Consider the following 22957-nt stretch of genomic DNA (forward strand, 5'->3'; position numbering starts at 1 on the left):
TCTTTACCTGCAGCATTCTTCCACTTCTCTCATGAAATGCCAGTTACCTCATCACTTGCATTCACAATGCAACTCTCTTCTAATGTCTCTAAAACAATCTCTTTGATTTCTATAAGAAGTCTACTTAAGAAATCTGCAATTCTGTTTTTCACTCCTGGCATGTATATTACTGCAACTGGACAGAAATGTGGGCAAGATATGGAGATGTGTTACATAACCCTTTAATAATGAGCACCTTTGTTAGAGGTTTATGATCTGATCACAACACCACATGGGAACCTCATATGAACTGCCTAAAATGATCTAAACCCCAGGCACATACAAGCACTTCATGTTTTACCACAAAATATTTTTCTTTGGTAGGCGTGAGAGAATGTAAAGTAAATGTTATTATATTAATCACTACTTGAGTTAACCTGAGTAAGCACATACCCTCCCTTTACCACTGGCATCAGTTGTCACAATACCTTTCAAATTTGAATCAAAACCTTGTAAAGGTGGTGCCTTGAATATATTATTTTTGATCATTTGAAATGGAATTTGACATTCTTCCATCCAAGAAAAATCCTTCTTTTTAGGTAATTTCCTGATGGGGTAAGTTTAGTTTGAAATTTCAAATAAAATTCTGCCAATATCACAGATGCCTTTACATCATCATTAGGTATTGAAGAAGCCCATTTGTATGGCTTCCACTAGATCTGCTGTGGGTTTAATACCAACTCCACATACTTCATCATCCAAAAACGTCACCTTCTCCTGAGCAAATTTACACTTACAGTACTCAGTAGTGAGATGCTTTGTTTGCAAAATGTCTAATACTTGTGATGGTCTGGCATCATGTTCTTCTCGAACATGTCATCTTGGAAAAATATGACCTTTTTATTCCTTTAAAAAGCTTGACATCAGCTGCTGGAACAAGGAAGCTGCCAATGCAAATCCAAAAGGGACTCTCACAAATTGGAAAACCCCCAACAGACTGATGAATGCAGCCAGCTTACTGCATCTTGGGTGGTAAAAACACAAGATGATAGGCTGAAGTCAAGTCTATGGATGAAAACCATTTAACACCTTTATATAAGGATAGCTTCTGATTCATTCTATGCAGCAGAAAATGATAAAATAAAATGTGTTTTTTAAATCCCTTAGGTCTACACACAATCTCATCTTCCCATTGGTCTTCCATGCAACCACTAATGGGGTGACCCAATCTGAGGGCTCCATAGGTTTAATAATCCTAACCAATTGCAATTTGTCCAATTCCTTTACAATGTCTTCTTTGTAATAGGAATGTTTCTTGCTTTGTTTACACAAGGTATGGCATTTTCCTTCATAAGCATTTCATGCTGGAACCCTTCTAATCTCCCTGTCTTATTCGAGAAAACCCTGGGATCTGACCTAATGAGATTAGATTCCATACCCACTTTTGGTTGTACCATTAGTACTGATGTTGGATTGTTGAGAGCAAGTATAATTCCAAGATATCCTTGATTTCCCCATTCCAAAACTGCCAGACCTTTTTCGAAATATAGAGTTTACATACAGCTTCTCTATTCTTAAATTTAAGCAATAAACTTCTATAGCCAATGATGTCAATACTTTCTCCAGTAAATCTCCTACGTGAAATATCTGGTGCTTCTACATATCCACCCAGTGTACATTCACATTTTTCTGATCATACATCTTCATTAGTAATTGTGTATGGTGAACTTGAATGCAAACTAATTGACATAATACCCTCTCAAAACGACATAACACATACAGTTTTTGTTTTTCTGCAAAACTGGAAAACAAAATTTGGTTCAATTTCATTATCAATACTTAGAGCATACATGTTGGTGTCACTGTCTATATAACTATCCGATTCTTCAGTAGAATCATCCGATAGTGCTTTGACTGCCATGTCTACTCTCTTTCAACAAACCTTATAAACATCCCCTTTAATTCAACAAACAGGGCACTTCTAGTTACATGCAAGACAATTTTACCATTGGCATAATGCCCTTAAATGCCACACTCAAAACCACTTCCTTTACTCTCCATCCTAGTAGATTTGTTTTCCTATTTTGAAATTTGTCTGTATTTCCAGAGCTTTTTTCAAAATTTTGATCTTCAAAAATGTCTTCTTGAATTTAATGCTTGTGGTTTTTTTTGTCGTCCTTTTTTTATCATCCGCTAGAACTGCCTTTGCACATCTACCTGTCAATTAAGCTCTTTTAACAATATCAATCACTTCTTGAATTCATGATTCAACTTTAGCCCATCGACTTTTCCTGAATGTTGGAATTATAAGCATGCATGACAATCTGGTCAGGAATAGGTTCATTGTGTAAAATTCAAAACCTAAACATCAAAGCAAGATTTTCTAAAGCTTCCACAGCCTCCTCAACAGTTTCTTCCTCGTTCTGCTTCCTGTGATGCAATTTTACCTGCCAATCCCTATGCCTACTGTGGGCACAAAGTAAGCATCAAGATCCTTCAAGGCATCAGTATATTTGTTGCCATGCCCCATTTGACTTGAATTTGTTTCTATTCTTTTATTGGTTTTGTTTCTATTCTATTATACACCTTTAGACCTCCTGGACCTAAACAGTGTAAATAAATCTTATTTTTCTTATCTTGAGTCAAGTCATCATCCTCCTAAACAGTGGCCGTATAATTTGTGAAATATTCTTGACTCTCCTCTCACTTCATACATCATACTCCAGAAGCTTGCATAATTGTTTTAGGTGGAGTCAAATTAAATGCATTTAAAGTAGCCACTATAACAGCAAAACACACCTTGTGTTCATATAGGCTGGCAAAAAACTTCTTAGTACCTCCACTCTGCTTGTGATCACCAGAGTTAGCAGTCGATAGAGAGCACCACAGGTATGCCTGTCACCGCAGCCACAGACACTACTTGTTAACAAACAACATGAAAGAATATAAAGTTAATGGTGGTTCTCCTAACCACCTAAAATGTCTGCTTTTGAGCACTAAAATGTTTTTTTCAATGGGCGATAGGGCTTGTTTTGAAACAGATAGCCCCTTTTCTGCAAATGGTGGTTTTTTTATAGATATTTCTCGCAAAGCAGTACAGCAAGAATAAGAATGACTGTCTTGAAGCTGTTTTAGCAGCTGCTCAAAGCACAATCAAGGTATGAGCAGCATCCAGGCACAAGCACACTAGTGACAGCTTGCTGCAACAAGTTACGAGTGCAAGAAAGAAATTGATTGTAGATACAGGCAGTTGAATTACTTTTTCCTGTATTGGTATAGGATTATTTACAGACAGACTTGTATAACTGTCACATACAGGAATCATTTTGAATGATGTGAAAAGATTGTTCCTCCACCTCCTTTCACACTGCAATGGATTCAGGTGCGAGGAAATCATGTTGCCAATGTGTAAAGATGCCTCCACAAAACATTTGGAAGTTCAAAACATTATTCTCCAAACAATTCTGGCATATGCCATTACATCAAAGTGCTAACGTTCTTCTCACTGCTATCATAATATGGCACCTCACATTGTCAAAAACTATTAATAAACAAGAGGTAAATGTTCATCACAATATATTTCTCCTGAATCTCAGGCACAGGCATGGTACCTAGAAACGATTTTGCGGAGCACCATTAGGTCTTGAACAAGGCTGAGAAGTTGCAGGGATGGGCAGTCTTTTTACTTTCTATCCCTTTGGTAAGGCAAGGGAACCACCACTAACTGTGGGGTTGGGGAGCTCTACCTTATAGAATTTACCACCGTTGCCTTTATTCACTGAGGAGAAGTTAACACATGGTAAGGGCTATAGATCTCTAGCACAAGCAGCTCTGCTTTTTTGACAAGCCCATGAAGCAGGTAATTTTACCCCATTAATCTCACGTATTCTGTGCAGGTTAGCGGAGCACAGTTTATGTTTTGTGAAAATGCCGTTCCTTTTTTTCCTCCATCTTGAAAGTTGTGGTTTCTAGCATACAATCTAATGTGCTTTTCCTGCCTTTTCTCATCATACTTAAGAAAAGACATAAAAAAATATATATATTTTCAGTCTCCAGATTTCTTTCAAAGTTCATAAACCACCCGTTGATTTTTTTGTGTGCCCTGTTGTTTCTGGAGGTGACATGTGCTCATCTTTCCCCTTGTGGCCACTGATATTTTGCTTCAGTGAGGAACACAAATGTGGAATCTGCAAACCACACATTGTGGTAAAAATCCATGCAAACCTTTGGTGGTCTCCAAGAAGATCACAACACTCTTTTCAGTTCTGCAGTGGGTTTGAAACAGACACATGAAAGACTGTGCTATGCCTGCATGCCAAAGGTGGTCTTATTCCTTCCATCGATTGTTTCTGAGGCTCATCCCAAAAATTCCTCAAGGAGTTAAAATGGAGAAATCAGGTTTTGTCACCCCTATCTGCTCAGCAGTGGCCTCATATTTTGAAATCTTAAAGGATCTGGCAAAAATGAAACATCATTTTTTAGATGTTTCATGCACATTCGGCAAACAGTGACAATGTCATTCATAAAACAAAATAAAAACTTTAAATACACATTCAAGCCAAAGACCACAATGTTGATATTGACCCAATTGTCCTGATAAATTCAACCTAAAAAGCTGAAATAAAGTGTGTGCAAGTATGTGTTTTTAAGCATGTTTTCTGTTACCCTGGCCATTTACAAAAATACTTTATCGTGACATGTTACCTTTTTTTTGATAACCAATTTTATTGAATTTTTCAGAATGAAAATGCCATGAAGGGACCAGATTATGTGGTGTGATCGTCTATGATTTCAGGGATTGTCCTGTTCACTGTTCTTGTCTCCTCACCCATGGACCCTAGCTATCAAGGCGCGCCATATTTGCTTGCAGCTTCCAGTGACAGAAGGCGAGTTTCTTCATGCACTAAATCTAGTTGCCCGGGTATGTCTCCCTGGAGGTCGCCTGTAAGGTGTGCCTCTAGCCGAAGGACACAGGCCTCTAACTGAGTTAAATGTTGGGAGCATGCTCGTTCTAGCTCCCCAAGTCAGCCCTTGGCAAACCCTCTGATAGTCACCTTACTGGCAGCCTATAAGGTGCCTACTGAAAGGATCAAGCCCTTGTTTGCTTGGAAGTATTTTCTCAACTCACCCTCCAGTGCCTGTGCATAGGACTCGTCCTGGAGGTACCAAGTGTTGAGTCACCACATAGGGCATGAGTCAACCATGGAGAAACCGAGGTGGAGGAGGAGATGAGAGTGGTCAGATATTCTACGTGGAAGGATCTGGGCTACCTCATGGCATTTGGGAACTGGCATGAATATAAGATTTATGTGGGAGTGGGTATGATGTGCAGCTGAGTTATGGGTGTATTGGCAGTGATGGGATTCCACACTGTCCACACGTCACAGAGACCAAGGGCAGTGATCCATTTTGAGAGACGATGGGCACCAGCCCAACAGGAGACAAAGGGAATGCCCCTGACATCTGTATCCGGAGGGTGGACCACATTGAAGTCATCCCGAATCACCATCAGTCCATCTGGAAGGGCCAACAGTACCATGGACAGTTCCTTAAGAAGGGCATCCAGGGCTGCAGGAGGCATGTCGGCACACACAAAGTTAACAGTTTGTCCCTCTACTGCACCAGTGAGGGCAATGGAAGTGACCCTGAGGGTCACTCATTTCTTGTTTGACAGTAATGGGGAAGGATCATCGGAACAAGCTCACCACTCCTCAGGAGCCCCAGCCATAGCCAGAGTGGGAGACCTTGTCATATCCCTTGTGTGCCAGGAAGGAACAATGGCTCCTTAACAGGTGGGTTTGCTGAAGCAACAAGACATCCAGAAGGAAGCAGTGTGTGTGTATCTCAGGACTGCAGTAGATTTCAAGCAGTCTAGTGACCCGTTAATGTTCCAGGACATCACTTGGAAAGACCCCATGTCTGCATAGCGATATCTTGCGGTGAACGGGGGGCTAAGGAATAGTCAATCCTGCAACGCAGATCTTTCAGGTCATTCACCCCATGGGTGCATTGAACAACAGTGTACCTATGTCTTGGCATCGTAATTGCAGCATATACATATGTCTGAGTGCAATGCAAAATAAAGAAGTATAAGAGAGCAAGTGAATAACCACCCTAAAACAGAATAGTACACAACCCTAACCCCCAAAACCTCCTGTCCAATACTTCCACCTCAGAAGCATCTGTTGCCCACAAACTAGCCACAAAAACACAACCCAACTTGATAACGGTACTGGGGTGGAGAACCCCTCCTTAACATAGGCTCAAAGTCAACCATCAGGAGGTAAGTCAGACAGAAAGTAAAAAGAAGGGACAATGCATGGCCCCTACCAGAAGCCAGAAAGTCTGGTGAATCATAGTCTGGGACTCTGTGACAGATCGGTGTCTGGCAGTTACTCAGTAGGGGGAATGAAGATCATGTCTTGCTGACCTTCCGAAAGAAGACAAGAAAGATGGTGCAGAGGATGGCGGTGTTTTTTACACAGGAGGGGACGGAGAGGGAGAGTTAGGTCTTTGGGGACCGTGCCCTCTGCAACAGCGGGCGTGGTTAATTTTCAGTTTAAGAGCTGCAGTCATTGTCATCAGGGTCGAGAGCCCAGACTTTGGAGGGGGTGAGCCACTTGGCCTGCAGAGCGGCTGCTCCTCAGTGAGCCAGGTTTAACCTGACTCCGGGTTGTCAAAGAAGTGAGTCTTGTTTGTATACACGACTCAAATGACAGGTTGAGCGCTCAGAGTTTCTGTTTAACTGTCACATATGAACGGTGCTGCATTTGCTCCTTTCTTACGTAATCTGGAAAGATGAGCACTTTAGTGTTGCAGCATCTAATGTCTGGATGAGAGCAGGCCACACTCAAGGTAGCGTCTCTATGTTTGAAATTAAGGGTGCCAGCAAACATGGGTCAATGCAGTGCCTCTGGAGATGGCCTGGCTGTCAGGGCTCTGTGTACCCTCTCAATTGCAGACCAAGGAGATAATTGATCCTGAGGCATCCAAGATTTAATCCAGGTTTTGAGAAATTACATGGCTCACAGGGGTTTATGCCTTCAGTGATACCCACAAAGTGTAGGTTACTGCACCAAAAGCAATTTTCAGTGTCTTTAGCATGTCACAGGAGTTCAGCTGTGTGTGAAAAAAGTCGGGAGACCTGCAATTTTAAGTTGGTAACATCATCCTCTACTGTGGGCAGGTGGGTCACAGCCTCAGTGATTCTGCTTATGGTGTTGCATAGGTCTTGGTGTAGAACAGCAACATCCATATGCACTTCTCCAATCTTGGTCTCCTCTGCAGATTGGAAAGCATGAATGGCTTATAGGATTGTAGCCAAGTCACCCTCTGGTGACTATGATTTGTCCACATTACTCCCGGCTTGGACATGAATCACAGTGTATTGGTCCATCCTAGTCTGGGTGGCCGCTAGTCAGCTGGGTTTATCTTTTCCCAAGGTGGAGATGGGTCGAGGTGTCACAACGGAACTCCAGTGGGACCCAGACCACTTGCCATAGGAATGCATCAGCATGAGCAACCAGGTCAGGGGAGCTAGAGACCCTGGTCAGCTCAATCCCATCCATGTGTGGGCATGGCAGAAACTGAAGGAGGCAGCCATGGTCCTCAGGATATAGGTTAGGGCACCAGGCAGCCCACAGCATGCAAACTGTCAGCAACACCTGAGTTGAAACAGAGGCAGTGGCTGAGCATCTGATTATGTTCCCCTCCTCCAGATGGGTTGTAGGGCGTGGGTCACTTGAAGACTCCCAGCCATCCAGGGACAAAAAAGAGGAGGTGGATGTACTCCTGCTGGGACTTATTCTCACTTATCATAGCTGGGAACTGGGCATCACGTCTCCATACATGTGGGCTCCCCACATGACTTCAGACCCACAGACCTTGGAATGCTGTGTCCAATCTGGGAAGGTGAGTTGTGCAGCAACTTAGATGGGCAGCGTATAAGTGGGTGACCCCTTGTTGCTATGGCTGGAATTACCAATCAAAGAAGATTATACAGTCCAAGAGGTGTGGGCACTCAGACCGGGCAAAGCCCGAGTCATCGGAGACCAGACACCTTGGACCAGTACTCCATGGCGATAGCCCCAATCTCCATTGGCAATCTCATAGTCCCAGTCTATGGGGACACAAGCTCCCCAAGTTTCAGTGACATTGTCTCAAGAGTAGAGGTAGTTTAGGGTGGCCTCTAAGGGGCACTATCACAACACTTACTCCTGTAAATAACTTCACAGTGTAGTGACAGCAGGGTTTATGGGGGGCCTGTCACTGGCACTGATGTACCTGTTTGCCTGGGGAGGATCCCACTTCTACAGGGCAGCAATCAGCAATCAGACTGGTCAGACACTGCTATGGCCAACAGGTGAGGGCTATCAGGGCTGGGCATCACCATGTGGGCAAGCCAGCCTACAGAGCAGAGGTTGCAGGCATCTCAGGGCCCAGTTGGGGCATTCTCTCACCACCATCCTGACAGAGGGCCTCTGCCGGTCCGGAGACAGTCTCTGGGACCAGCCGGGGCAGTAGGCGTTCAAGCACACATGGGGCGAATAGAGCAGACAGGCCTGTGATGTCAGACCTGGAAGCCCTCCCCTGAGATCGGTTGGGCTGCACAGACCCACTCCACAGCGCACTCATTCCTCAGGACAAGAGGCAGGAAGAGGCCAAAGGGCAAGGGGTGACCCCAGAAGCAGGCAGAGATCTGGGTGCTCGGGCTCTCATCCCAGCCAAGGTGCTTTGGCCCGACTCGGGTCATGTCACTTCCATGCTCAACCGCGTAGCAGCACTAATCCCACATGAGCTACCATGTTGGAAGGAGAAGAGCATTGTGTCGTGTTGGGCAGATGGGGCCCCAGCATACCTCAGGATTGGGCACCATGCAGGGTAGGTTAAGGGCACTGTTAGGTGCAATTACGAGGTGATGGAAATCCCAATGGCTTGTGGATGGGAGTGGATGTTGAATAGGTCCAGAGCAATCTTAGAGTATGACTGCCATCCTGATGCTCCAAGCCACGACCCATGATATGTTACTTTTAACAGTACAATAATAAATTCACAGTTGGAAATTAATCTTTACTTAGCAACCCTGAAATTCAGTTATAGTGTACACAATAAAAGGAAAATGCTAAATAGTAATCTAGCATTGAGAGAGAAAATTGAATTATGGGTTATCCTCATCCTCTCAAACCATAGTCTGAAAAAACAGAAAAGCAAATGTGACAAATTTATTAAGACAACAGAGAGCATCCACCAGAGAAAACCTTATCCAGATGTGTTATGCTTCCTCATCAGTCCATATCACTTGAAAAAGAAAAATCTAATAGCTAGTAGGCTCCCCATCTTGATATAGTGGCTAGTAGACTCCACACTAGCATCATACATACAATACCCAATTTTATAAGTCAGCTGGGAACTGTTTGCTTGATGGTCCCTGATCCACAATTAGATGGGCCCTATGGATGAGCTCATGGATCAGAGCATTTTGTGCCACACTTTTGCCAAAAGTTCTCACCCTGCAGCTGTACCCATAGTCACACATGAGCCCAGTCACCACCAGATTTTATTCTGGTGATTGAGGGGGACGGATGGTGATGATGGTCCATTGACATGTGGCAGATGGAGTTTTACTCTTCTGATGAGGGGTACTGTCTTCTTTTTTTATAACTATTTATTATCTTTTGTGTGCAAAATAAGAGTTCACCATATGCAATCACTTTGTACATGTAGTATGTTGAACGTCTCTTTACATACTTACATAATGTGAAACCTCACTTACAATGTGGTCAATGCATTGCAATGCATTTACAACACTGCCATTATTACGCATATGCATTTAGCCTGCATGCCTTTAGCACTCATGCCATCACTACACATATGCGTGGTGAAGGCAGAGAGAGCAGTCTAGCTGTCCAGGGGTCACAATAGGAAGGAGCAGGGGGCAGAGGAGAGAGAGGTAAGTGGGGCTGGGGCCAGGTTTAGGGGGGAATTGGGGTCGTTTTTAGGACAGGGCATGGTTGGGGTAATTTTAGGCCAGGGCGGGATAGGTTATAGGGTTCAGGGTGCAGGCAACGGGACAGGGTAATTTTTAGGACAGGGTGGGGTAGGTTTTAGGGTTCAATGTGGGCTTGGGGGGTCAGGATAGTTTATAGGTCAGGGCGGTGTAGGTTTTAGAGTTCAGGCTAGGAGTGGCGGTAGTTTTTAGGACCGGGTGGAGTATGTTTTAGGGTTCAGGGCAGGGGCGGGGGTGATTGGAGTAGTTTTTAGGACAGAGCGGGGTAGGCTTTAGGATTCAGAGTGGGAGTGGGGGGGTCAGGGTAGTTTTAGGACAGAGCGGGGTAGGTTTTAGGGTTCAGGGTGGTGTTGGGGTTGGGGTAGTATTTAGGACAGGGTGGGGTAGGTTTTAGGGCAGGCGCGGGGTTGGGGTAGATTTTAGGAAAGGGCGGGGTACATTTTAGAGTTTGGGGTGGGGGGATGGGGTAGTTTCTAGGAGAGGGCGGCGTAGGGTTTCGAGTTCAGGGTAGGTGCAGGGGGTTAGAGTAGGTTTTAGGGTTCAGGGCAGAGTTCGGGGGATCAGGGTAGTTTTTAGGAAAGGGCAGGGTAGATTTTAGGGTTCAGGATGAGGTGGAAGGGTTGGGGTAGTTTTTAGGACAGGACAGAGTAGGTTTTAGGGTTCAGGGTGGGGTCATGGTAATTTTTAAGACAGGTTGAGGTAAGTTTTAGGGTTCAGGGTCAGAGTAGGGGGTCAGGGTAGTTTTTAGGACTGGGTAGGTTTTAGGGTTCTGGGTGCGGTAGGTTTTAGGGTTCAGAGCAGGGTTCAGGGTAGTGTTTAGGACAGGGCAGGGTAGATTTTGGGGTTCATGGTGGATGTGGGGGTTGAGGTAGTTTTGAGGGCAGGACACAGTAGGTTTTAAGGTTCAGTGTGGGGTTGGGATAGTTTTTAAGACAGGTTGGGGTAGGATTCAGGGTTCAGGGTGGGAATAGGGGGTCAGGGTAGTTTTTAGGACTGGGTAGGGTTACCTTTAGGGGCTTCGTGTGGGGTTAGGGTACTTTTTAGGACACAGTGGGGTAGGTTTTAGGGTTCAGGACAAGGGTTGGGGACTTTTTTAGGACGGGGTGGGTATGTTTTATGTTGGGTTATGTGGTGGAATGTTTTGTTGGAATGTTTGACATGTAACAGTGTCTGAGCAACAGGACGGAATGCAGGGAGTGGAAAATTGTGAACAGTGACAGCAGTGACAGTTGCTGCTGGAGCTGCCAGGGTTGGTACAGTCTTACTTACTGAAAATAAACCTTTGGAAGAGAAAACCTGGATGGCGTCTTTTTCAGTGGCGACGAGGATGGGATACCAAGGGTAGCCAACCCTGGCAGAGTGTCAACCGTGCTGGAAAGAAGCAGATTTGGGGAGCATCGTGCCAAAAAGAAATTGTGACCTGGAAACCAAGAAGTGTGGAGTGTACCGTGGAAAAGAACCTAGGAAAAACTTGGCGAGTTTGGGAAGGGATGAACGTCTAAATGTAAAGCAGAAAACAAGGAGGAGCATACTTAAGGATCCAGTCCTACAGGCTGAGGTACCGTGTAATGAAGTCCGTAGGGTGTTTTGGTACTTTCTGTGTGAGTGAACGCTAAGACAGATAAGAACTGTGTGAACTATTTGTACAATATAAATTTTACAACAGTATTTCGGGAACGGCGTGGGACACGCGGAGGCCTATTCAAACCTACCACGAGGAACAACCGTTACGAATCCTCCTACCGCAGAGGGGCTCGTGCAGGGAAGCTGTTACTGCACGGGTTGCTCCACCGCGCATCGGAGGATCACCACGAGGTACAGCCGTTGTGAAACCTCCCGCTGCAAGAGGGCTCGTGCAGAGAAGCTGTCACCGCGCGGGCTGCTCCACCGGACGCATCGAGGGACAAGCGACGGAGGATGACGTTGCTGTAACTACGGCAACCAACGTAGAGACGCTCCGCGTTGCTGAGACAAGGGCAACCGCCTCTGGATAGACGTACGCTGTCAATAACATTAGTAAGATTGACGTTGCCTTAACCAAGGCAACAAACGTAGGGACGCTCCACATTACTGAAACAAGGGCAACCGCCTTTATAAAAAGGGACGAACGTTGTCAAAACAACACTGAGGGCATCGACAAAATTAATGTGGTGGCGTTGGCAAGAGATGACATTATTGGAACTGAACGACCATCGTGAAAACGCTGCAGGTTGCTGAAATAAGTATGGACATGTATAAATGGGGAAAAGAGTGTTAAAATGTATATGAATTGTTCCGGTTTGCACTGTCATAAATTTGTTTAGTTCCATTGCTATTAACACAATGCAGTCAATCGCGCCTCCTCCCACGTTCTTGGCTGTACCTGGTGAACCGAATATGCAGTGGGAAGATTGGCAAGAAGCCTTCGAGACCTACTTGGAGGCTTTGGGTGGTGCTATTTTTACTGCTAAGCGAAAATTTGCTTTATTAAAACATAATCTGGAAGTGGAAGGCAGGAAAGTACTGAAAACCTTACCATGTGACAACTTTGCTGTAAATGGGGAAGGCTCTGATGAGGAGACAGAGGAGGATGATGTATATACCAGGGCCATGATAGCACTGGAAAATCATTTTAGTAAGAAAGTGAGTATTGTGGTAGAACGTCACAAATTTTTCTCTAGAGCACAAGCACCCAGTGAATCGATTGACCAATTTGTAAGTGCTTTGCGAACATTGGCGAATACGTGCAAGTTTAGGGATTTGCACGAAGAAATAATAAGGGACCAGCTAATAAACCGCACTAAAAGTTTATAGATTCAAGAAAAACTCTTAAGCATGAAGGATCAGTCTTTGGAGGAAGCGATTGTCATTGCACGGCGCATTGAAGATACTTCAAGATACATTAAGGAATGAGGCAAAAATTATGCTTAGCAAGTGACAATGCAAGAAGTTGATAAAGTTAAGAACAGTAAGGGTGACAGGAAAGTTGAAGGGACAAGGAGATGCTATAGATGTGGTAGTATGAGACACATGGCCTTTTCTGGGAATTGTCCGGCGGCAAGTGTCAAATGTTTTAATTGTAACAAGGTGGGACATTTTTCAAAAATGTGTAACCAGAAGAAGAGTATAGTAAAAAAGAAATGTATAAATTATCTACAGAATGATTGTAATGAAGAGGACAAAACGTCTTCAGATGAAGATGTTGACGCATACAGGTGTTCATGTTAGGCGAAGCCGTTCCAGAAGAAGATTTGCTCGAAGATGATATTATGTTGTTAGATAATGATCGCTACAGACCACCTAAGTGTGATGTGAGTTTAAATGGTATACACATCAGCATGTGGGCAGATTCTTGTTCCCCATACACGCTCATAGATAAGGATGCATGAGGTAAACTGGGCAAGGTGGAATTGACTGCTTCCAAAATTGCTCTGGTAGGGTATGGGGGTAGCAAGATACCAGTTATGGGGTGTTTCCATTGGATGGTAAGTTTTAAACAGAGGGAAGTCAAGTGTTGTGTGTATGTGGTGGAAACTGGAAAGTGTTTGCTGGGGTGGAAAGAGCAAAGGGCGTTAGGTATTATATTGAACCCTAATACTAAGGAACAAGTGTTGACTGTGTTACGTGATGAATCTAAAGAAAAGAGGTGGGAAGTAGAATTTCCAAGGTTGTTTGGAGGAAAACTAGGTTGTCTGGAGAAGTTTCAACATAGGATCATCTTAAAGGAAGGTGCTGTACCCAAAGTACATAAAGTGAGAGGGGTACCATTGGTGTTAAAAGATGCGCTGAAAGTTGAATTGGCAAGATTGCTGCAGCTGGGAGTGATAGAGGAGATAGAATCGTCAGAATGGTTGAGTCCGGTGGTGTTGGCTCGGAAACTCAACGGTAAGATTAGAATGTGTGTGAATTTGAGGGATTTAAACAAGGAGATATGGGTTGATAGACATCCTATCCCCAACATAAATGAGTTGTTGACCAGCATTCAAGGTGGTAAGGTGTCTTCCACACTGGATTTATCCAATGCGTATCATCAAATTGTACTGCATCCTGAGTCAAAGGCATCTCACCTCTTTTATTACACCTGAAGGGGCATTTAGATTTGTGCGAATGCCATTTGGGTTGGCATCTGCTTCAGCAGTGTTCCAGAGGGTGATGCAGAGTTTATTGGGAGCGGTTAAGAATGTGAAATTCTTTCAAGATGATGTTTTAGTGTGGGCAGAGAATGTGGAGGAACATAACGATGTGTTAACAAGGGTATGTTCGATCCTGGAGGAAGCGGGCCTGACGGTTGAGATGAATAAGTGCAAGTTTGAGTGCAGTACAGTAGAATACCTGGGACATACAGTGTCTGGTGATGGGATTAAGCCGAGAGTTGGACTAATGGAAGCTATTGAAAAGGCACCCAACCCTGTGGATAAAGATCAGTTGAGATCATTTTTGGGCTTGGCTGAATATTATGCAAAATTTGTAAAGAATTTTGCTTATATTGCCCAACCTTTAAGAGCATTGATGAAGAAAAACCAAAAGTTTGAGGGGTCTGAGAAATGCCAACAAGCATTTGATACATTAAAGTGCAACATCATCGAGGCTGTCGAATTGAAACCATTTGTAACGAAAAATCGTACAATTATTTCCACAGATGCGAGTATGTATGGCTTGGGTGCAGTATTGATGCAAGTGAGTAAAGGGAGAGAGCATGTGATTGCATTTGCATCAAGAACGCTTAAAGGTGCAGAAAGCACATATTCTGCAATTGAAAAAGAAGCTCTTGCATGTTGGTGGGGGGTTCAACATTTCAGGAATTATGTTTGGGGTAGAAGGTTTGTACTACGAACCGACCATAAACCCTTGGTGGACATCTTTACAACAAAGGGTGCAAATTGCGCATCTCCTCGAACAGCTAAATGGCTCTACATATTGCAAGAGTATGATTTTGTAATTGAATATGTGCCGGGGATAGCAAATGTGAATGCTGACCATCTATCTAGATTACCAATTGAAGGATTCGTGGGTGAGGAAGATAAAGAATGGTTGGTGGCGGACGTACAAGCTATGGAAACAAAAGTGCTAGAAGAGAGTGTATGGAAGAGGGAGATGGAAGAGGATGTGCAATTGAAATTGTTAAAGGATAATTTGAACAAACATTGGTGGGAGTTAAGAGAAGATGTGTCAATTGTGTTGTCAGATTTCAAGAATGTGTGGCCAGAATTATCGGAACATAATGGTGTTTTGAGAAGAGGTGACAGAGTAATAGTACAGCGCAATTTGAGAAAGAATGTATTGGGGATTTTGCATGAGGGTCATGGTGGAATGTCAGGTATGAAGAGGAAACCTAGAGAGGATTTTTGGTGGCCAGGCATGGATCGTGATGTTGAGAGATTTGTTAGAAATTGCGTGTGTTGTGCGTGCAGCGATAAAACACACGTTGGAAAGAGCACTCCTGTGGTCCCTATACCGTTTCCTCGTGAGCCATGGCAGAAGGTGGGCATGGATGTGTGCGGTCCATTTGAATTGGATGGATGTGGTAAAACCTATGCCATCGTGATGATGGATTACTATTTTAAATGGCCAGAGGTCAGTTTAGTGCGTGAGATCAAGTCTGGCGTGGTCATTGAATTTTGTGAAAAGGTGTGGAGGCGAGAAGGTTATCCCGAGGGGCTGGTGACTGATAATGGTCTGAAATTTACGTCTAATAAATTTAAGAACTATTTGGAGAACTGTGGGGTTAAGCATATCAAAACTGCTGTTGCACATCCCAGGGAAAATGGACTAGTGGAAAGATTTAACAGGGTGTTGGGAGAGAACATTCAGTTGGCTGTGCAAAATGGGTTGAGTTGGAAGAAGGAAATAAAGGATATGTTATGGAACTACCGCACCACTCCGTATTCTCTTACCATGGAAACTCCATTTAAGTTATTGAAAGGGAGGAAACCGTGTACTAAGGCCGTGCGTAAATATAGTGTGGTTGTGGCTGATGGAAGAAAATGGAATGTGGGTAGTGTGGTGAAATGTAATGAGTTGGAAATGAGAAAGTGGAAGAATGTTGCATGTGAGCATGGCGAGCAGGGTGAAGAGGGGAGGAAAACGGTGTTGGAGGAAAAGAAAAAAAGAATGGTTAAGAGACCAGATTATTTGAGGGACTACATTGCATAGGCAGTGTAGGCAACACATATATTATTGCTGAAGTTTTGACATTTATGTCCATGCGGGATATTTTGTTTTGGGAAATCATATTTAGTGTAAATAGTTATTGTATCTTATTTGTTATTAAGTTTATTTTGTTAAAGGAGGGAGATATGTTGGGTTATGTGGTGGAATGTTTTGGTGGAATGTTTGACATGTAACGGTGTCTAAGCAACAGGACGGAATGCAGGGAGTGGAAAGATTGTGAGCAGTGACAGCAGTGACAGTTGCTGCTGGAGCTGCCATGGTTGGTATAGTCTTACTTACTGAAAATAAACCTTTGGAAGAGAAAACCTGGATGGCGTCTTTTTCATTTTAGGGTTCAGGGCTGGTCGGGGAGTTTTATAACGGACGGGGTGTTTTAAGGGCTAGGGCTGGGTGGGTTACTGAGTATGGGATCAGGTGTAAGGGGGCAGGGGCAAATTTACCATGCTTGTTCTTTTACCAAACATGTTTTTACAATGTAATTTGTTGTAAAGGCATGCGTGATAAAGATGCAGGTGTTTTAGGACAGGACAGGATAGGTTGTAGGGTTCAAGGTGCAGGGGGGGTGAGGGTAATTTTTAGGACAGGGTGGGGTAGGTTTAGGGTTCAGAGTGGGCTTGGGGGGTCCGAATAGTTTTTAGGTCAGGGCGGTGTAGATTTTAGGGTTTGGGGTGGGGGATGGGGTAGTTTTTAGGAGAGGGTGGGGTAGGGTTTATGGTTCAGGGAGGGAGCAGGGACTTAGGGTAGGTTTTAGGGTTCAGGGCAGAGTTCGGGGGTCAGGGTAGTTTTTATGACAGGCATGGTAGGTTTTAGGGTTCAGGATGGAGGTGGGTAGTTTTTAAGACAGTTTGGGGTAGGTTTTAGGGTTCAGGTTGGGAGTAGGGGGTCAGGGTAGTTTTTAGGACTGGGTAGGTTTTAGGGTTCAGGGTGAGGTAGGTTTTAGGGTTCAGGACAGGGTTCGGGGGTCAGGGTAGTTTTTAGGACAGGTTTTGGGGTTCAGGGTGGAGGTGGGGGGGTCAGGTAATTTTTAGGACAGGGCAGGGTAAGTTTTAGGGTCCTGGATGAGGGGGTTGGGGTAGTTTTTACTGCAGGACAGAGTAGTTTTTAGGGTTCAGGGTGGGGTCGGGTAGTTTTTAAGACAGGTTGGGGTAAGTTTTAGGGTTCAGGGTGAGAGTAGGGGGTCAGGGTAGTTTTTTAGGACAGGGTAGGGTTACCTTTAGGGCTCAAGGTGGGGTCAGTGTAGTTTTTAGGACAGGGTGGGTTTTAGGGTTCAGGGTTCAGGTAGGGGTTAGGGTGCAGAGCAGGGTTCGGGGGGGCCAGGGTAGTTTTTAAGACAGGGCAGGGTAGGTTTGGGGGTTCAGGGTGGAGGTGGGGGTCAGGTATTTTTAGTACAGGGTAGGGTAAGTTTTAGGGTTCAAGGTGGGGGGTTGGGATAGGTTTTAGGGCAGGACAGAGTAGGTTTTAGGGTTCAGGGCGGGGTCGGGGTAATTTGTAAGACAGGTTGGGGTAGGTTTTAGGGTTCAGGGTGGGAGTAGGGGGACAGGGTAGTTTTTAGGACAAGGTAGGGTTACCTTTAGGGCTCAGTGTGGGGTCAGGGTAGTTTTAGGATAGTGTGAGTTTTGGGGTTCAGGGTGAGGTAGGTTTTAGGGTTCAGGGCAGGGTTCGGGGGTCATGGTAGTTTTTAAGACAGGGCAGGTTAGGTTTTGGGGTTCAGGGTGGAGGTGGGGGTCAGGTAGTTTTTAGGACAGGGGACAGTAAGTTTTAGGGTTCAGGGTGGGGGGTTGGGGTAGTTTTTAGGGCAGGACAGAGTAGGTTTTAGGGTTCAGGGTGGGGTTGGGGTAGTTTTTTAAGACAGGTTGGGGTAGGTTTTAGGGTTCAGGGTGGGGGTAGGGCGTCAGGGTAGTTCTTAGGACAGGGTAGGGTTACCTTTAGGGCTCAGGGTGGGGAAAGGGTCGTTTTTAGGACAGGGTGAGGTAGGTTTTAGGATTCTGGACAAGGGTTAGGGACGTTTTTTGGATGGGTAGAATAGGTTTTAGGGTAGATTTAGGATGGAATGGGGTGTTTTAAGGGCTAGGGCTGGGTGGGTTGCAGAGTATGGTATCAGGTGTAAGGGACAGGGGACAATTTACCACGGATGTTCTTTTACAAAACATGCTTTCACAATGTAATTCGTCGTAAAGGCATGTGTGGTAAAGATGCGGGTGTTTTAGGACAGGACATGATAGGTTTTAGGGATCAGGGTGCAGGCAGGGGGTGAGGGTAATTTTTAGGACAGGGTGGGGTAGGTTTTAGGGTTCAGAGTGGGCTTGGGGGGTTGGATACTTTTTAGGATTCAGGCTAGGATTCAGGCTAGGGGTGGCAGTAGTTTTTAGGACCAGGCAGAGTATGTTTTAGGGTTCAGGGTGGGGGAGGGGGGATTGGAGTAGTTTATGGGACAGGGAGGGGTAGGCTTTAGGATTCAGGGTGGGAGTGGTGGGTCAGGGTTATTTTTAGGACAGAGAGGGGTAGGTTTTGGGGTTCAGGGTAGTTTTGGAGGGTTGTGGTAGTATTTCAGACAGGTTGGGGTAGGTTTTAGGGTTCAGGGCAGGGAAGGTGCTGGGGTAGATTTTAGGATAGGGTGGAGTAGATTGTAGGGTTTGGGGTGGGAGATGGGGTAGTTTCTAGGAGAGGGTGGGGTAGGGTTCAGGGTGGGGCAGAGGGGTGGGGGGTTAAAGGTAGTTTTTAGGACAGGGAAGGGTAGGTTTTAGCATACAGGATGGAGGTGGGGTTGGGGTAGTTTTTAGGACAGGGCAGGGTAGGTTTTAGTGTCTTGGGTGGGGGGGTTGGGGTAGTTTTTAGGGCAGGACAGAGTAGGTGTTAGGGTTCAGGGTGGGGTCAGGGTAGTTTCTAAGACAGGTTGGGGTAGGTTTTAGGGTTCAGGGTGGAAGTAGTGGGTCAGGGTTGTTTTTTGGACATGGTAGGGTTACCTTTAGGGCTCAGGGTGGGGTCAGGGTAATTTTTAGGACAGGGTGAGGTAGGTTTTAAGGTTCAGGACAGGGGTTGGAGATGTTTTTAGGACAGGGTAGGGTAGGTTTTAAGGTTCAGAACTGGTCGGGTAGTTTTAGGATGGGCGGGGTGTTTTAAGGGCTGGGGCTGGTGGGTTGCTGAGTAATGTGTCAGGTGTAAGGGGCCAGGGGCCAATTTACCACGCATGTTCTTTTACCAAACATGCTTTTACAATGCAATTTGTTGTAAAGGCACACGTGATAAAGATACAGGTGATGTTGCGACTGCATTCTTAAGGTATGCGTGGTTCAGGCATTCGTGATTCCACCATACAACCATATATAATACAAGGTTCACATCAGGTCTCACCACAATACCCATCCGACATATAAGAGTACTTTATCCATGGTATCCATTCTTTATTATACTTCTCACAGCACCCCCTTCATTGATACACAAATTGCTCCACTGTGACACAGTAGTCCATGTCCTCTTGAGGAGCACTTTCTTATTTTGAATTTGGTGGCTTCCTCTCTGATAACACAATTGTGCATTCTTTAGAACAGAAAGTCCTAATGTTTTTATAGCCCAAATTCGAACCAAGATTATTAGAGCAGTTTCCATGAGCACCAGTTATATTACACAAGGACACATTCATATTTATTTTTTTTACATTTTTTTAGGCAGGAAGAGATTAAGGGCCTGATTACAACTTTGGAGGAGGTGTTCATCCGTCTCAAAAGTGACGGTAAAGTGACGGATATACCACCAGCCGTATTACGAGTCCATAGGATATAATTGACTTGTAATACGGCTGGTGGTATATCCGTCACTTTACTGTCACTTTTGGGACGGATTAACACCTCCTCCAAAGTTGTAATCAGGCCCTAAGTGTTTTTTCCTAGAATCACAAGATGTTGTGAAGTTGAGACTTGAACCTGGTTCAAGTCAAAACATTCCAAAATGTGGGAGCTCTGGCCATTATGCCACATGCTCTTATTAATATGATGTATTGCAATAACTTTTCAGTATAGGGCATGCCGCTATGTATTGAGGGTTGCTCCTTTTACTCCAGAATCTATCAAATATTTGCCTTCCGTCTGTGAGTACTGAGGGTTTAAGTGCTTGAGATTCTGTGGGAGCCACGTACCAGTTATATATAATCTTGTACCATGTTCCTCTCCATTGTAATCTTCTAACGATGTTGGGTGTGTCCACTACAGTTTTCTTCACTCTTGTGTGGGAATTTCACTGTCTGCAGCTGTCCAGTCGTATTTGTATTGCTTTGCAGTTGTTTGACACTTAGTCATCAGTTAATTCATAGTGTTGGAATAACTTCTCAAATGGTCTAAATTCCCCTTGTGATCACTTCATGAACCGAAGGCCCTTGCTTGTAGGGGTGCAATCTGAATATTTATCTGTAGGGAGGGTTAAAGGGGGTGGGAAGGTTGTTGTACCTTATTTTCTAATTACCTTGTCCCAATCCTTGAATAAAGGGTATGTAATATTAAATACATATGCTACCTTGGGTCTGCTTCAGCAGCCAGTGTATATCTGATGAAGGTCTGTCAAACAGCACCATTTCCATGTGTAACTAATGTTTTTTGGTTTCCTTTAGAGTCCAGTTAAAGGCTAACCTTAGATGCAAGTCACCGGAGCCCCAGTCCCCTCTGTCCCACTCACAGTTCATTAATGCCCAGGATTGTCTTGATTTGCTCTTTTTCTATATAAACCTATTAGGGTCCTGTGTAGCTGTCTCAAGAATCTGGGGTAAATTGCCTTGCATAAGCCTTGAACAAATTAATATAATAAATATCCTTGATATTTAAAACTTGTCTTTCCACACTTAAATGGAAGTGGTTTTCTAGGCTCTCTCTCATTTGGGGTCTGAGTTGAATTACTAATATTTCTATTTTAGTAAGATTGAATGTAAACAGAAATGCTGTACCATAGATTTCTAAAACTGCTCTAACTGCAGGCACAGGTCATTCTTGGTTTCCTAAAGTTAACAAAATAGCTTTGACAAACAGATGTATTTTGAGATCCACACTTCCAAATTTCATTCATTTTATGAAGCTGTGGCACGTCCTTTGGGGCTGAGGGGCCAAGCCCCCTCACCTTTTGACCCTCAAGAAGAATGTCTGTCAGGCTGAGTAAAGGTCAGCCTGACAGACACTCTTCATTTTCAAGTCAGGCAGCCATGAGCTACACATGCTCTATTTGCACAGGCTCCTGGCTGCCTGAGCTGGGCTTTGCTGGGCTGAGGAGGTCACAGCTCCTGTTGGCGTGACCTCCTCATCCCAGCAAAGGTTCTCGAGACCCTCCCCCTCAGTGACGAGTGGTAGTGTCACTCATTGCCCCCGACCTGGGAGCTTCAGTTTTAAGCCCTGAAGCACCTAAGGTGAGCGTCAATCAGTGACAACTCGCCACAGAGTGGGGTGGGGTCAGCAGACTCACTGACCCCATCTCACTCTGTGACGAGGTTGCAACTGCTGCCTTCCCTGATTGGCTGACCAAAGCCAACCAAAGAGGGAAGGCTGCAGTCCCAACCCTCCTAGGACCTCTGAGGCTGAGTTGCAGGTAAGTGTGCGTGTGTTTTTTTAATGAATGTATGGTATGCGTATATATTTGAATATTTGGTTATGAGTGTTGTGAATGGTTATGTGGGTGTGTGTGTGAATGGATAAGTGTAAGTGAGTGCTTATGAGTGTGTGTGTGTCCCATCCACCCCCGTCCCTCCTAAAATTACCGACCACTGATCGTGTGAGTAATTGCACCAGTATATTGGAAAGTGTTATATTATTTTGCCAGGTGCAAGAGTATGAAGGGCAGGAAGAGATTTTTTTACCAAATATATTTGAGAGTCTATCTTGCCTTGCGGATCTATTGGCAGGGAGATGTGTAATGGCAACTTCCTCTACAGTGATCTCTTTTTCTTGTTTTCATGTTTTCTGCTTTGTAATGGAAACAAATTTAGTTAACTTTAAAAAACCATTAATTTCATCGTTGTCTGGGTTTTCATTACACTTTAGCTCTTTATGGTAGGGTAAAATGGATTATTTTTGTCTCTAAGTCATGTGTCAGTAATATCTTGCCTGAGTTGTTGGCTAGCTCTCCTCCTGCATATCTATCTAGTGAATGCCTATCCTGTTCAGAATAGGGGACAAGACTGAATCGCTCGCCCATGTCAGGGAATTTCCCACTGATAGCCTCCCAAGTCCTGCGTCTTTCAACCTGGGTGTTAAGTCCTTTTACTTCTAAGTTATGAGACATACTAAATATTCCAATTAAGAATGCATGTTTGGATCTCAGCAGAGAGTGAGTAGCGCTGTCACTTTGACAAAACTCTACTTTTCATGATGTGTGGGGTCAGGTGTAACTAATGCCCTTCCTTTCTTCCTTAACCTCAAACAGTGGATAAATTAACATAACATAGAATAACATTTTTTTCCATGAATTAGAAACTACATCAGATAAATGTGTCACTTCTATGACCAGCTTCCTCGCTCTTCTCCTGTCATCTCTTACTAGTGATTCTTGAAAACCCTGTAGCTTCATCTTCAATATATAGGTTCTGTCTGTTCATTGGCCACTCTTGCATGACCCCCCTACCAGTCTGTAGCTTTGCACACCAGTTTCCAGTGTTAAGTTGCTGTTTGCCTTTTTCCTGTGGGGAATTTTGTAGGGTTGCATTCTACTGAATGGCCCTCCTGATCTTCCTATGTGGCTCAGTGCCCCTGGAGATATTTTCCCTATGTTTAACTGTTGACACACAACACATCTGTGACACAATTCTTCAGTCACCAGCCTAAATCGTGTGTCAAACCAATGTTACTGGAA

Source organism: Pleurodeles waltl, chromosome 5, assembly GCF_031143425.1.
Source record: "Pleurodeles waltl isolate 20211129_DDA chromosome 5, aPleWal1.hap1.20221129, whole genome shotgun sequence".
NCBI lineage: Eukaryota > Metazoa > Chordata > Amphibia > Caudata > Salamandridae > Pleurodeles > Pleurodeles waltl.